This window comes from Rhinopithecus roxellana, chromosome 2 (genome assembly GCF_007565055.1).
Source record: "Rhinopithecus roxellana isolate Shanxi Qingling chromosome 2, ASM756505v1, whole genome shotgun sequence".
NCBI classification, from domain to species: domain Eukaryota; kingdom Metazoa; phylum Chordata; class Mammalia; order Primates; family Cercopithecidae; genus Rhinopithecus; species Rhinopithecus roxellana.
The window spans coordinates 60,015,089-60,028,007 of record NC_044550.1 but is presented as its reverse complement, the minus strand read 5'-3'; the positions used below and the strand labels follow the sequence as shown (position 1 = coordinate 60,028,007).

The 12,919-nt window shown below is 35.4% G+C and overlaps 1 protein-coding gene across 1 annotated transcript in view; it reads left to right on the top strand.

The window, feature by feature from the left end:
- DCHS2 (dachsous cadherin-related 2) overlaps positions 1 to 12,919 on the top strand; it is a 277,604-nt gene that overhangs the window by 212,393 nt on the left and 52,292 nt on the right. The window lies entirely within an intron of this gene.

Sequence of the window (12,919 nt, the reverse complement as noted above, 5' to 3'; positions counted from 1 at the left end):
TATAAGCATGTATCCATAAATATCCAGGTAGGTGTATATGTCAAGACATCTGAAGCAATAGGTTAGGACCTCTCTTGGAAGAGCAAATATAACATGTGTGAAGGGCATAAGTCTGAGTTTAGAGGTGAGCTAAAAGTTGCAAGTGTAACAGGAAAGAGAAAGGCCAAAGGAAAGGATGACAGTTAAGGAAGCTGTTGAAACTGACTAGATGTAATTAATCTACACCTGGGTCAGCAGGGTTTCTTGGGCCCCTGTGAAAAACAATGACAACATCATAAAATATTGATTGACATTTCAAGCTGGCTGATACTTTGCTTAGAACATGAACTCATTACAAACTGCCAGATCATATTTTAGACAACAGATTATTTTTCCTCATTTGTTCAATTGTTTTGCTTTCAAATTCCCAAATTCTAGTGTTTTAAAAGATTGTAAATCTACCTACCAGTGTTAGAATAGCCTTGATGTCAATTATTTAATAACATTTTATAGCTGCCAGCATTATTTTCTCCCCAAATACGCCTGCAATTTTAACCTTTATTTTCAACTGAAAAATACATGCCTATCAGAAGCTTAAGTTTTCTGTGGGCCACTCACACATATGATCTATGAGTAGGCACCACTTGGCATCCTGAGTGAATTATTTTTGGTATTATAAATTTTCATCACTCCAAGCTACTTTTAACATTTTCTTATTCTTTTAAGAAAACAAAAAATTAAAAGTTAAAACAAATAACTCCAATGTATTGTTATTTGTTTAACATTTCTTTGTTGGAAAGCCCACAGGTTCAGCTTTTGATTAATGCTGCATTCATCTATTAATAATATTAAACTTAGGACCTCAATTGTTTAAAATAATGTAGAGTTTCTATTTTAAAATCAGCCTTTTGGTTGGTAAAATTTCCTTAAGAGTCAGTCATGAAATGTTCACTTAATCATAGGAAGAGGCACTCTCAGAATTTCTGGTAAGACACAGGCTGGCCCCACAGCAGTGTGACAAGAAAAGTTAACATCCAAGTGACTCCCTACTCTTTACTGTGAATGCCCCCCTCCTGACTACCCCTTTCCCCTGCATTTCCAAGCCAGATTAGAGAGAGAGAATGTAACTGTTCTGAATCTCTTAAAAGTTAAGGATAAACCACTTGGTTGCCCATGATGTTTCACTCCACTAAACCATTTAAATGAATCTCCTAGAAACCAGCTTTTATTTCTCTGGTTTCATTTCCAGTGTTTTCGCTGTCATGATAAAAATGAGTCAGCAACCATAGTCCATGATGTGGACTATTCACAACTTTATGCATTTCATTGAATTGCCAGGAGGGGAGAAATTGAAATTATGAATGATATTGATACCCCACTTAAAAGTGAATACTCAGACCTTGAAAATGAAATAAAATTAAAACCTGATGACACATGGGTGCACTCTCACTACTAAAATGTATTCAGTATTGTACAATACATAAATTAGATCTTGATGTTTTGGATGAAAAACCTTTTTCCAGCTCTTTGGCAGTTATCTGTTGAATTCAGGCTCCACTCTTGGTAAGGCTGGGCACATGTGTATTAGAGTGTGAAACTCATGACACCAGTTAGTGTAGCTGAGTGGGTCCACCTCTGTCATGGCTCTACTGGGCATATTCTCTTTGATGACTTTCTCACAGGGATACTGTAAAGATTAAATCAAGTTTTAAGAGGATACTAGTCATTGCTTTCTTTGGTTGTTATTTTTGTCATCTTCCTGTCCGATATCTAAAGTTAGCTGGGTATAAATTCTCACCAGAGCAAACAGTTGTTACATAACAATTACATTACAACAATGAACTACTTGTGGTTGTTAGGGGCCTACAGTATGTCTTACTTTGTCTTCAAACCAGATAAGAATGATACTTTCCAAGAATGAATTATGATGAATTTCTCCATAAACACAGTGTTATTCTCAGCTTTGGAGCGTATGAATGTTTCCACATATGAATTCCTATGATAATGAAAGAGGGAAGCAAGTGTTATCTGTCATTCCTATTTTGTTATTTAGGGACAGTCTCATATTTTGGTATAAATTCATTGTATTGAGCATTATCTAACTAGCCATATACAATGGTATGGAATTTAATCACTTTATTTATGACTCCAAGATGGCTCTGGAGGAGAAAGAGAAACGTCTTATTCTCAGAAAAAGGTACATACTTCACAAAGCAGTTTTTATCTTTGCAAATTCACCCAAGTCCCACATCTGGCCCTCAGCCATACAGACACCAGACCTTATTTGATTAACTCACCAAGGAGTTCCTTTCCCCAGGAGTGGGAACTTATTCATCAATATGAAAGAGATTGATATATACACCATGCCAGTTTTGTTATTTATTTGGTGAGCTGTGATTGTTATGTAGATTACAATAATCATATCGGAATGACCAGTTTTCCCTTTCTAGGAATGAAAGACTCAAGAAGCCAAGTTGTAATCAGGAAGTTACTTGCTAATCCTCAATAATTAGGAGCAGGATGTCATTCAAGTGTTGAGTATCATCAGCCTACATTACTCTTTCCTCAGGCAGAGTTTACATAGCACTGCCAAGTCGGATTTTATGATGCCTTCATTGACTGGGCTCCCATTACTCACCAGTTTCCTTTTGATTTACACATTCCTTGTTGGTATCTTAACACCTCTGTCAAGGCTTCAGCCCTGGAAGCCACTTATGATTTTTTATGAGGATTTTGCATAACTCTGCTCTAAATGGTTCTGCTTTATTTATAAACGTAAAAGGGTTAATATTTTGGAACCATATTAATACTTTTTTCTGTTACCTATCTGTGGATAAGACCTTCCACCTATTCTATATAACACATCCATTTGCTGTGGATAGCATTAGGATTGCCATAGTGGGAGTACAAAAAGAGGATAGTCTGCCTTTGATAAACAAAATAGGGAGTGGGGCTCATAAAAAATATTAGATCAAGCATCAACAAAATCAACTAATTTTGTGTGCATGTCAGCTGTACTGTTTAAAACTGTAACTCTGCTTCATACGTCTTTAACTCTTGAAGGACACTCATCAGTATTCCTGAGGATGCCCCTCATGGTTTTTCTCCTTCCCCAACATGCTTCCTATTAAACATTGACTATATACTTGGTATGTTATATACAATATTAAATTTTAAGGGGCCTTGAACATCTATTCATTTAGTCTTTTAAAAGGTGGTTTTGATGATCAAATGAGCACTTGTAATCTCTAAAGCATTTTGCCATCACCACTACCAGCAGTTGTAAGTCTAAGATATGAAGAAGAAAGTGCAGCCAGACCCTGTGGATAGCAGAGCCAGAGGATGTTTGCTTCTAGTGGGTATTCCCCAAATGTTTATTGATATCATTTTACCATTTAATCATTACTTCTAAGATAACAAAAGGCATATATATGCACAAATGAAAAAAAAAAAAAGAAAAAACTCATGGGGTGAGAGGGAAAGGTGGGGGAGATAGTTGTGTCAGGCAGTGGAAATATCGTGCACAAAGCTTGGGGCCTGCAGAGGGTGTGGTGAGTTGACCTTGGGACCAACCGTTTCATCTGGAATAGCTAGAGAGCAGCGTGCACAGAGGCTCATGTGGTTTCCAGCGATAACTTGGGAGAGAGAGACATTGATGGCCTTTCAATTACCATTATCAACCTTGACATTGTAGAAATCTCACTTTGGAAGCTGTGTGGAGGGTAGCCTGGAGGAGAGAGATGAGTTAGGAGGATACTGTGGTGATTTACGTGCTAATGACCCAGGCCTGAAGAAAGCCACAGCAGTGAGGGATGACAAGAGGGAATGTGCTTCTCAAGTGTTTCCAAGGCAACCTCAATGAGGCCTGGGGGTTATTTATACCGGAGGTTCTTAACCAGGACTACACATAGAGATACCAGGGGAGCTTTAAAAAATTACTAATACCAGCCGGGTGCAGTGGCTCACGCCTGTAATCCCAGCACTTTGGGAGGTGGGGGTGGGTGGATCACCTGAGCTCAGAAGTTTGAGACCAGCCTGACCAACATGGAGAAACTCTATCTCTACTAAAAATACAAATAATTAGCCAGGCATGGTGACACGTGCCTGTAATCCCAGCTACTCAGGAAGCTGAGGCAGGAGAATCGCATGAACCCGGGAGGTGGAGGTTGCAGTGAGCCAAGATTGCGCCATTGCACTCCAGCCTGGGCAACAAGAGTGAAACTCCATCTCAGAAAAAAGAAAAAAAAGAAAAAATTCTAATACCTAGTCATCCACCCCTTTCCTGCATCCAGTTAAATGGTAATCGTTGAAGGTAGACCACACATTGTTTATTTGTAGAAGCTCCCATGTGATTCCAATGTGCATCCAAAGGTGAAGATAGAGGGAGGCCTGAGAAAAAAATCTAACGCAATGTCAATATTTTAAGGAGTTGATGAAATAATGTATCTAAAAAGGAGATTGAGATGGAGGGCTAGGGTGGTAGTGACAATATCCAGGAGGATGGTGTTAGAGAAACAAGAAAGTGGCACATTTTAGAAATGGGGCGTTCAACCATATTTAATATAGAGCAGGGGCTAGGTAAGATAGAGACTGAAAAATGGCTACTGGTTCATTTGGGGGCCTGTCCCCAAAGCAGAAGTAAGTGAGGTAGTGGGCTGCCACCTGCTGGTAGTGGGACTACAGCTCAGTGAGTCCTGGGCTTGGTTGAGTTGGGAAGAGCATTACCTGAGATGTTTTGGGGTTACCATCTTGGTATCGGGAGGTATGAACATAGGAGAAAGGAAGGCATGTCTGAAATAACAAGTCCATGTATTAAATATAGAGAATAAGGCAATAAAGGAATGGCACTAAAAGCAAAATAAGGTGCTTGGAGAGTCTAGAGAGGAAGTTCTGAGGAGTAAATTTGCTCTGTTGAAGTTGTTCAGGATTTGGGCCAAGAATAGATACCAGCAGCCCAGGTTTTCCAATGTGAATTCTGGAGTCAGCTGTGGCTTCTTACAGGAATTCCTCATAGCTAAATGGAACAACTTGGGAGGGAATTGAGATTTTGGGAGATTCAATAGAGATTTATTTTAAAAGCCAGAATATAGTGAAGTGCAGAGAGAAAAAGTGAAATCAGTCACTGAAATCAGACAGAGACATCAGTTTATATTTCACAAGATTTTCCTATGAAGGGAAAGAAAGGAAAGTGGCAATAGCTTGAAGAACCCTGAGGAATCAGAGGGTTGTTTTGTTCTGTTTCTGAAAGTAGGAGGAGGTTTCAGTATTTGTGATTTATAGCACTGGAAAATTTACAAGAAACTTTCATTTTTTTATTGTAGAAAATTTGTTTTTTTACATTTTAAAAAATTTTAATGTTTAATTTCTGCAGGTATGTAATAGGTATATATATTTATAGGGTAGATGAGATATTTTGATACAGACATGCGATGTGTGATAATCACATCAGGCTAAATGGAGTATCCATCTCCTCAAGCATGTATCCTTTCTTTGTGTTGCAAACAATCTAGTTATACTCTTAGCTAATTTTACATGTAAAATAAATTATTGTTGGTGGTAGGAACCCTATTGTGCTATCAAATACTAGACCTTATTCATTCTATCTAACTATATTTTTATACCCATTAACCATTCCCATTTCCCCTCTAACCTCCCATTACCCTTCCCAGCTTCTGGTAACCATCCTTCTTCTATTTCCATTAGTTCAATTATTGTAATTTTTAGCCCCCACAAATAGGTGAGAAAATGTGAAGTTTTTCTGTCAGTGCCTGGCTTATTTCACTTAACATAATGACCTCCAGTTCCATCCATGTTGTTGCAAATGACTGGGTCTCATTCATTTTTATGGCTGAATGTTACTCTATTGTGTATGTGTATCACATTTTCTTTATCCATTCACCTGTTGATGGACGCTTAGGTTGCTTCCAAATCTTGGCTATTGTGAACAGTGCTGCAATAAACATGGGAGTGCAGATATCTCTTCAATAATACTGATTTTTCTCTTTTGAGTGTATACCTAACAGTGTGATTGCTGGATCACATGATAGCTCTAATTTTAGTTTTTTGAGGAACCTCCACACTGTTATTTATTTGTAGTGGTTGATCTAACTTCCATTCCCACCAACAGCATATAAGGATTCCCCTTTCTCAACATCCTCACTAGCGTTTGTTTTTTCCTGTCTTTTGGATATAAACCATTTTAAATGAGGTGAGATGATATTTTGCTGTAGTTTTCTGATTTGCATTTCTGTGATAATCAATGGTGTTGAGCACCTTTTCTTTTAACTGTTTGCCATTTGTTTGTCTTCTTTTGAGAGATGTCTATTTGGGTGTTTTGCCCATTTTTTAATTGGATGATTAGATTTTCTTCCAAAGAGTTGTTTGAGTTTCTTATACATTCTGGTTATTAATCCCTTGTCAGATAGATAGTTTGCAAGTATTTTCTCCCTTCCTGTGGGTTGTCTCTTCACTTTTCTGATTGTTTTCTTTGCTGTGCGGAAGATTTTTAACTTGATACGATCTCATTTTTCTTTTTTTGCTTTGGTTGCCTGTGTTTGTGGGGCACTAAAGACATCTACTCCTATTCCAATTTCCTAGTTTCCCCAGTGTTTTCTTTTAGTAGTTTTATAGTTTGAGGTCTTAAGTTTAAATCTTTAACCCATTTTGATTTAATTTTTGTATGTGGTGAGACATAGGGGTCTAGTTTTATTGCTTTGCACGTGGATATCCAGTTACCCCAGCACCATTTATTGAAGAGACTGTTCTTTCCCCAGTGTATGTTCTTGGCACCTTTGTGAAAAATGAGTTTACTGTTGATTTCTGGATTTGTTTCTGGATTCTCTATTCTGTTTCATTGGTTTATGTGTTTGTTTTTATGCCAGAACCATGCTGTTTTGTTACTATAGTTCTGTAGTATAATTTGAAGCCAGGTAATGTGATTCCCTTCATTTTGTTGTTTTTGCTCAGGATAGCTTTGACTATTATGGGTCTTTTGTAATTTCATATAGATTTTAGATTTTTTCTCTCTATTTCTGTGAAGAATGTCATTGGTATTTTGGTAGAGATTGCATTGAATCTGTAGGTTGCTTTTGGTAGTATGGACATTTTAAGAATATTGATTCTTCCAATCCATGAACATGGAATATCTTTTTCTTTTTTGTGAAGCCTCCTCAATTCCTTTCATCAGTGTTTTATAGTTTTTGCTGCAGAAGTCTTTCACTTATTTGGTTAAGTTAATTCCTAGGTATTTTATTTTATTTTATTTTATTTGTAGCTATTGTAAGTGAGATTACTTTCTTGTTTCTTTTTTCAGATTGTTTGCTGCTGGCATGGCAATATGCCATGAATTTTTGTATGTTGATTTTGTATCCTGCAACTTTACTGAATTTGTTTATCAGTTCTAATAGTTTTTTGGAGGAGTCTTTAGGTTTTTCCAAATATAAGATCAGATCATCTGCAAACAAGAATAATTTGACTTCTTCATTTCCAATTTGGATGTCCTTTATTTCTTTCTCTTTTCTGGTTTCTCTGTTTTGCTGAGGTATGTTTCTTCTATACCCAGTTTGTTGAAGGTATTTATCATGAAGGGATGTTGAATTTCATCAAATGCTTTTTCAGCATGACTTGAAATAATCATATGGTCCCTTATTTTGTTGACATGATGTATCACATTGATTGGTTTATGTAAGTTGAACCATCCTTGCATCCCTGGAATGAATCCCACTTGGTCATGATGAATGATCTTTCTAATTTGTTGTTGAATTGGTTTGCTCGTATTTTGTTGAGGATTTTTGCATCAGTCTTCATCAGAGATATGGCCGTTACTTTTCTCTTTTTTTGATGTCTCTTAGTCTGATTTTGGTGTGAAGATAACAATGACCTGGTAGAATGAGTTTGGTAGTATTCCCTCTTGCTCTATTTTTTGAAATGGTTTGAGTGGGACAGGTGTTAGTTCTTCTGTAAATGTTTGGTAAAATACAGCAGTAAAGTCATCAGGTCCTGGGATTTTCTTTGCTGAGAGACTTTTTATTACAGCTTTTGTCTCATTACATGTTATTGGTCTGTTCAGGCTTTGGATTTCTTCATAGTTCAGTCTTGGTAGGTTATATGTGTCTATGAATTTATCCATGTATTCTATGTTTTCTAATTTATTGGTGTATAACTGTTCATACTAGCCACTAATCATCCTTTAAATTTCTGTAATATCTGTCAAAATGCCTTCTTTTTCACCTTTGATTTTATTTATTTAGGTCTTCTCCCTTTTTTTCTGAGTCTGGCTAAAGGTTTGTTGATTTTATCTTTTCAAAAAAACCAACTCTTGGTTTCATTGATCTTTTGTATTGTTTTCTTCGTTTAAGTTTCATTTATTTCTGCTCTGATCTTTGTTATTTCTTTTATTCTACCGATTTTGAGTTTGTTTTGCTCTTGCTATTTCAATTTTTTAAGATGCATTGTTAGATTGTTTATTTGACATTTTTCTACTTTTTTGATGTAGGCACTTACAGCTATAAACGTTCCTCTTTGTATTACTTTTGCTGTATCCCACAGGATTTGGTATTTTGTCTTTCCGTTATCATTTGTTTCATTACATTTTTTAATTTTCTTTTGAATTTTTCCATTGAATCACTGGTCATTCAGGAGCATACTGTTATTTTGTTATTTGTTTTCTGATTGTCTTAGGGTCTTTCCTTCCCTTTTTCTTATTTCCTGACTTCCTTTTAGTGAAAGTGGTTTTCTTTGGTTGTGTTTTAATTTCTTGCTTTTTTGTATTCATTGTATATTTATTGATTTGAGATTACCATGAGGCTTGCAAATAATATCTCGTAACCTATTATTTTAAACTGATGATAACTTGGCACCAAATGCATAAACAAACAATCAACCAAATAAAGAGAAAACTAAAAAAGACTACACTTTAGGCAGTGCTGTGGCTCACACCTGTAATCCCAGGATGTCAGGAGGCTGAGGCAGGTGGATCACTTGTCAGGAATTCATGACCAGCCTGGCCAACATGATGAAACCCCATCTCTACTTAAAGAAATACAAAAATTAGCCAGGCATGGTGCATACACCTATAATCTCAGCTACTCGGAAAGCAGAGGTACAAGAATCACTTGAACCTGGGAGGCGGAGGTTGCAGTGAGCTGAGATCATACCACTGCACTCTAAGCTGAGTGACAGAGCAAGACTCCTTATCAAAAAATTTTAAAAAAGACTATACCTTAATTTTGTTCCCTCGCTTTTCAACTTTTTGTTGTTTCTATTTATATCTTATTGTACCATGTCTTGTCTGTGTCTTGAAAAGTTGTTGTAGTTATTATTTTTGGTTGGTTCATTGTGTAGTCTTTCTACTTAGAACAATAATAGTTCACACACCACAGTTATGGCGTTATAATATTCTGTGTTTTTCTATGTACTATTACCAGTGGGTTTTGTACCTTCAGATGATTTCTTATTGCTCATTAATGTCCTTTTCTTTCTGATTGAAATACTCCATGTAGGGTTTCTTCTGGGACAGGTCTGGTGTTGATGAAATCCCTCAGCTTTTGTTTGTCTGGGAAAGTATTTATTCCAATATCATACATTTCGATTGGTGTAGCTTTGTAAAGTGTTTCGAAGTCAGGAAGTGTGAGGCCTCTAGCTTTGTTTTACTTTCTCAAGATTATTTTGACTATTCAGGGTCCTTTGACATTCCATATTTATTTTAGGTTAACTTGTACGAACTCTACAAAAAATGACATTGGAGATTTGGTAGGGATTGAATTGAATCTGTAGATTCCTTTTGGTACTATGGACACTTTAACAATATTGTTTTCCACTTCATAAACATGAGATGGTTTTCCATTTATTTGTGACTTATTTGATTTCCTTCAGTAATGTTTTGAAATTTTCAATGTATAAATATTTTACCTCCTTGATTAAGTTTATTCTTAAGTATTTTATTCTGTTTGATGATGTAAATGGTATTGTTTTTCTAATTTTCTTTTCAGATTGCTTATTATTACTGGGTAGAAATACAACTAATATTTGCATATTGATTTTTTATTCTGCAACTTTGCTGAATTTGTTTATTAGTTTTTCCTGTGGAATCGTTAGGGTTTTTCACATATAGGACTATGTTGTCTGCACAGATAATTTTACTTTTTCTTTAGTTTGCATGCTTTTTTTTCTTCTTCTTCTTTCTCTTATCTAATTGCTGAGGCCAGGACTTGTATTACTGTGTTAAATAGAAGTGGTAATAGTGGGCATTCTGACTGGGCGTGCGGCTCACGCCTATAATTCCAGCACTTTGGGAGGCCGAGGTGGGTGGATCACCTGAGGTCAGGAGTTCAAGACCAACCTGGCCAACATGGTGAAACATTGTCTCTACAAAAATACAAAAACTAGCTGGGTATGATGGTAGATGCCTGTAATCCTAACTACTCAGGTGGCTGAGGAGGGAGAATCGCTTGAACCTGGGAGGCGGAGGTTGCAGTGAGCCGAGATCGTGCCATTGCACTCTAGCCTGGGTGACAGAGCAAGACTCCATCTTAAAAAAAAAAAAAAAAAAGTGAGCATTCTTGTCTTGTTCCTGATTTTAGCATAAATGCTTTTGGTTTTTCACTGTTGTGTGTTGTGTTAGCTGTGGGATTTTTATATATGGCCTTTATTATGTTGAAATAATTTCCTTCCATTCCTAATTTGTTTTGAGTTTTTACCATGGAAGCATGTTGAATTTTGTTATATGCTTTTTCTGCATCTACTGAGATGATCATGTAATTTTTATTTTTTGTTCTGTTAATGTGGTGTATCACATTAATTTGTTTTTGTATGTTGAACAATTCTTGCATCCCAGGGACAAACCCCACTTGGTCATGGTATATAATCCTTTTAATGTGCTGTTGAATTATGCTTGCTAGTATTTTGTTGATAAATTTTGCATACATATTTATCAGGGAAATTGGTCTGAAGAAAATTTTCATTCCTTTTAGTATCTTTGTCTGACTTTGGAGTGAGAGTAATGCTGGCCTCATAATATGAGTTTCAAAGTATTCTCTCTTCTTCAATTTCTTGAAAGAGTTTAAGAAGAATTGGCATTAATTCTTTAAATGTTTGTTAGAATTCTCCAGTGATGCCATCTGGTCCTGGAGTTTTCTTTGTTGGGAGGTTTTGCTGATTGACTCAATCATCTTACTAATTAAAGGTTTCTTGAGATTTTCTATTTATTCATGATTCAGTCTTGGTAGGCTATATATTTCCAGAAATTTATCCATTTCATCTAGGTTATCTAATTTGTTGCTGTATAATTGTTCAAATTAGTCTCTTATGATCCCTTTGGATTTCTGTGACATTGGTTGTAATGTCTCCTCTTTAATTTCTGATTCATTTTTCTCTCTCTTTTTCTGTCTCTGTCTCATTAGTCTAGCTAAGGCTTTGCCAATTTTGTTAACCTTTTTGAAAAAATAACTTAGTTTCATTGATTTTTTTCTATTGTTTTTCTATTGTTTCATATATTTCTGCTTTAGTGTTTATTATTTCCTTCCTTCTACTAACTTTGGGTTAAGTTTTTTCTTTCTACGGTTCCTTGTGTTGTAATGTTAGATTGTTAATTTGAGATCTTTCGTCTTTATAATGTAAGCGTTTACCACTATTAACTTTCCTCTTAGTATTACTATCGTTGCATCCCATAATTTTTGGTATGTTTTGTTTCTGTTTTTATCTCAATATATTTTCTAAATTTTCTTTTTATTTCCTTTTGATGTACCAGTAGTTCAAGAATGTGTTGTTTAATCTCCAGATACTTGAGAATTTATTAGTTTTCCTTTTGCTAATGATTTTGAGTTTCATTCCATTGTGGTTGAATGGACTTTTTATTATTATATAATGTTCTTATTTACATCTTGTGATAGTTTTTAACTTAAAGCCAATTTTTCCTAATAAAAGTATGGCCATCCCTACACTCTTTTGGATAGTATTTGTATGGAATATTTTTATCCTTTCACTTTCAGCCTATTTGTGTGTTCTTCTCTGTAAAGTGAGTCTCTAATAGACAGCATATAGTTGGATCTTATTTTTCACTTGTTTCTTTTCTTGCTACCTTCCTTTGAGTTTTGTTAATTTTTTTGTAGCAACATACCTTGATTTTTTTTATTTCCTTTTGTGTTTCTTCTATACGTATTTTCTTTGTGGTTACTATGGAGGCTATATAAAATATCATATTAATAGCAATTTGCTTTATACTTATAACAGCTCAAGCTCAATTACATACAAAAAACTCTGCTCTGTTACATCCCCCAACACATTCTATATTATCAATGTTAAAGATTACATCTTCTATATTTCATATCCATTAACCTAGTTAGTAGTTATATTTTTATTCTTTTATCTTTTAAATTCTATACCAGAATAAAAGTGATTTTTCATCACTATTGCCATATTATATTTATCTTTACAAGTGCTGTATTTTTTTGTGTGTGTTTTCATTTGCTGTCTAGTGTCTCTTTGTTTCAACTTGAAGGACTCACTTTCCCATATCTTGTAAGGCAGGTTTAGCAGACTTGAAATCCCTCAACTTTTGTTTATCTAGGAAAGTCCTCTCTCCTTCATTTATGAAGGACAGTTTTAGAAGACATGATATTCTTGGTTGGCAATTTTCTTACTTTCAGCCCTTTGAGTACATCATCCTACTCCCTTCTGATCTCTACTGTCTCTCCTGAGAAATCCACTTAATCTTATGGGAGCTCCCTTGTTTAGGATGAGTCATGTTTTCTCTCTCTCTTTTTTTTTTTGTTAAGATTTTCTCTTTATCTTTGACATATACAATTGGATTTTAATGTGTTTTCATGTAGACTTCTTTGGATTTATCCTATGTGTAGTTCTTTGAGTATCATGAATATGGATGTCTGTTTTTTTCCTCAGATTTGGGGACTTTTTGGCCATTGTTTCTTCAGATAAGCTCTTT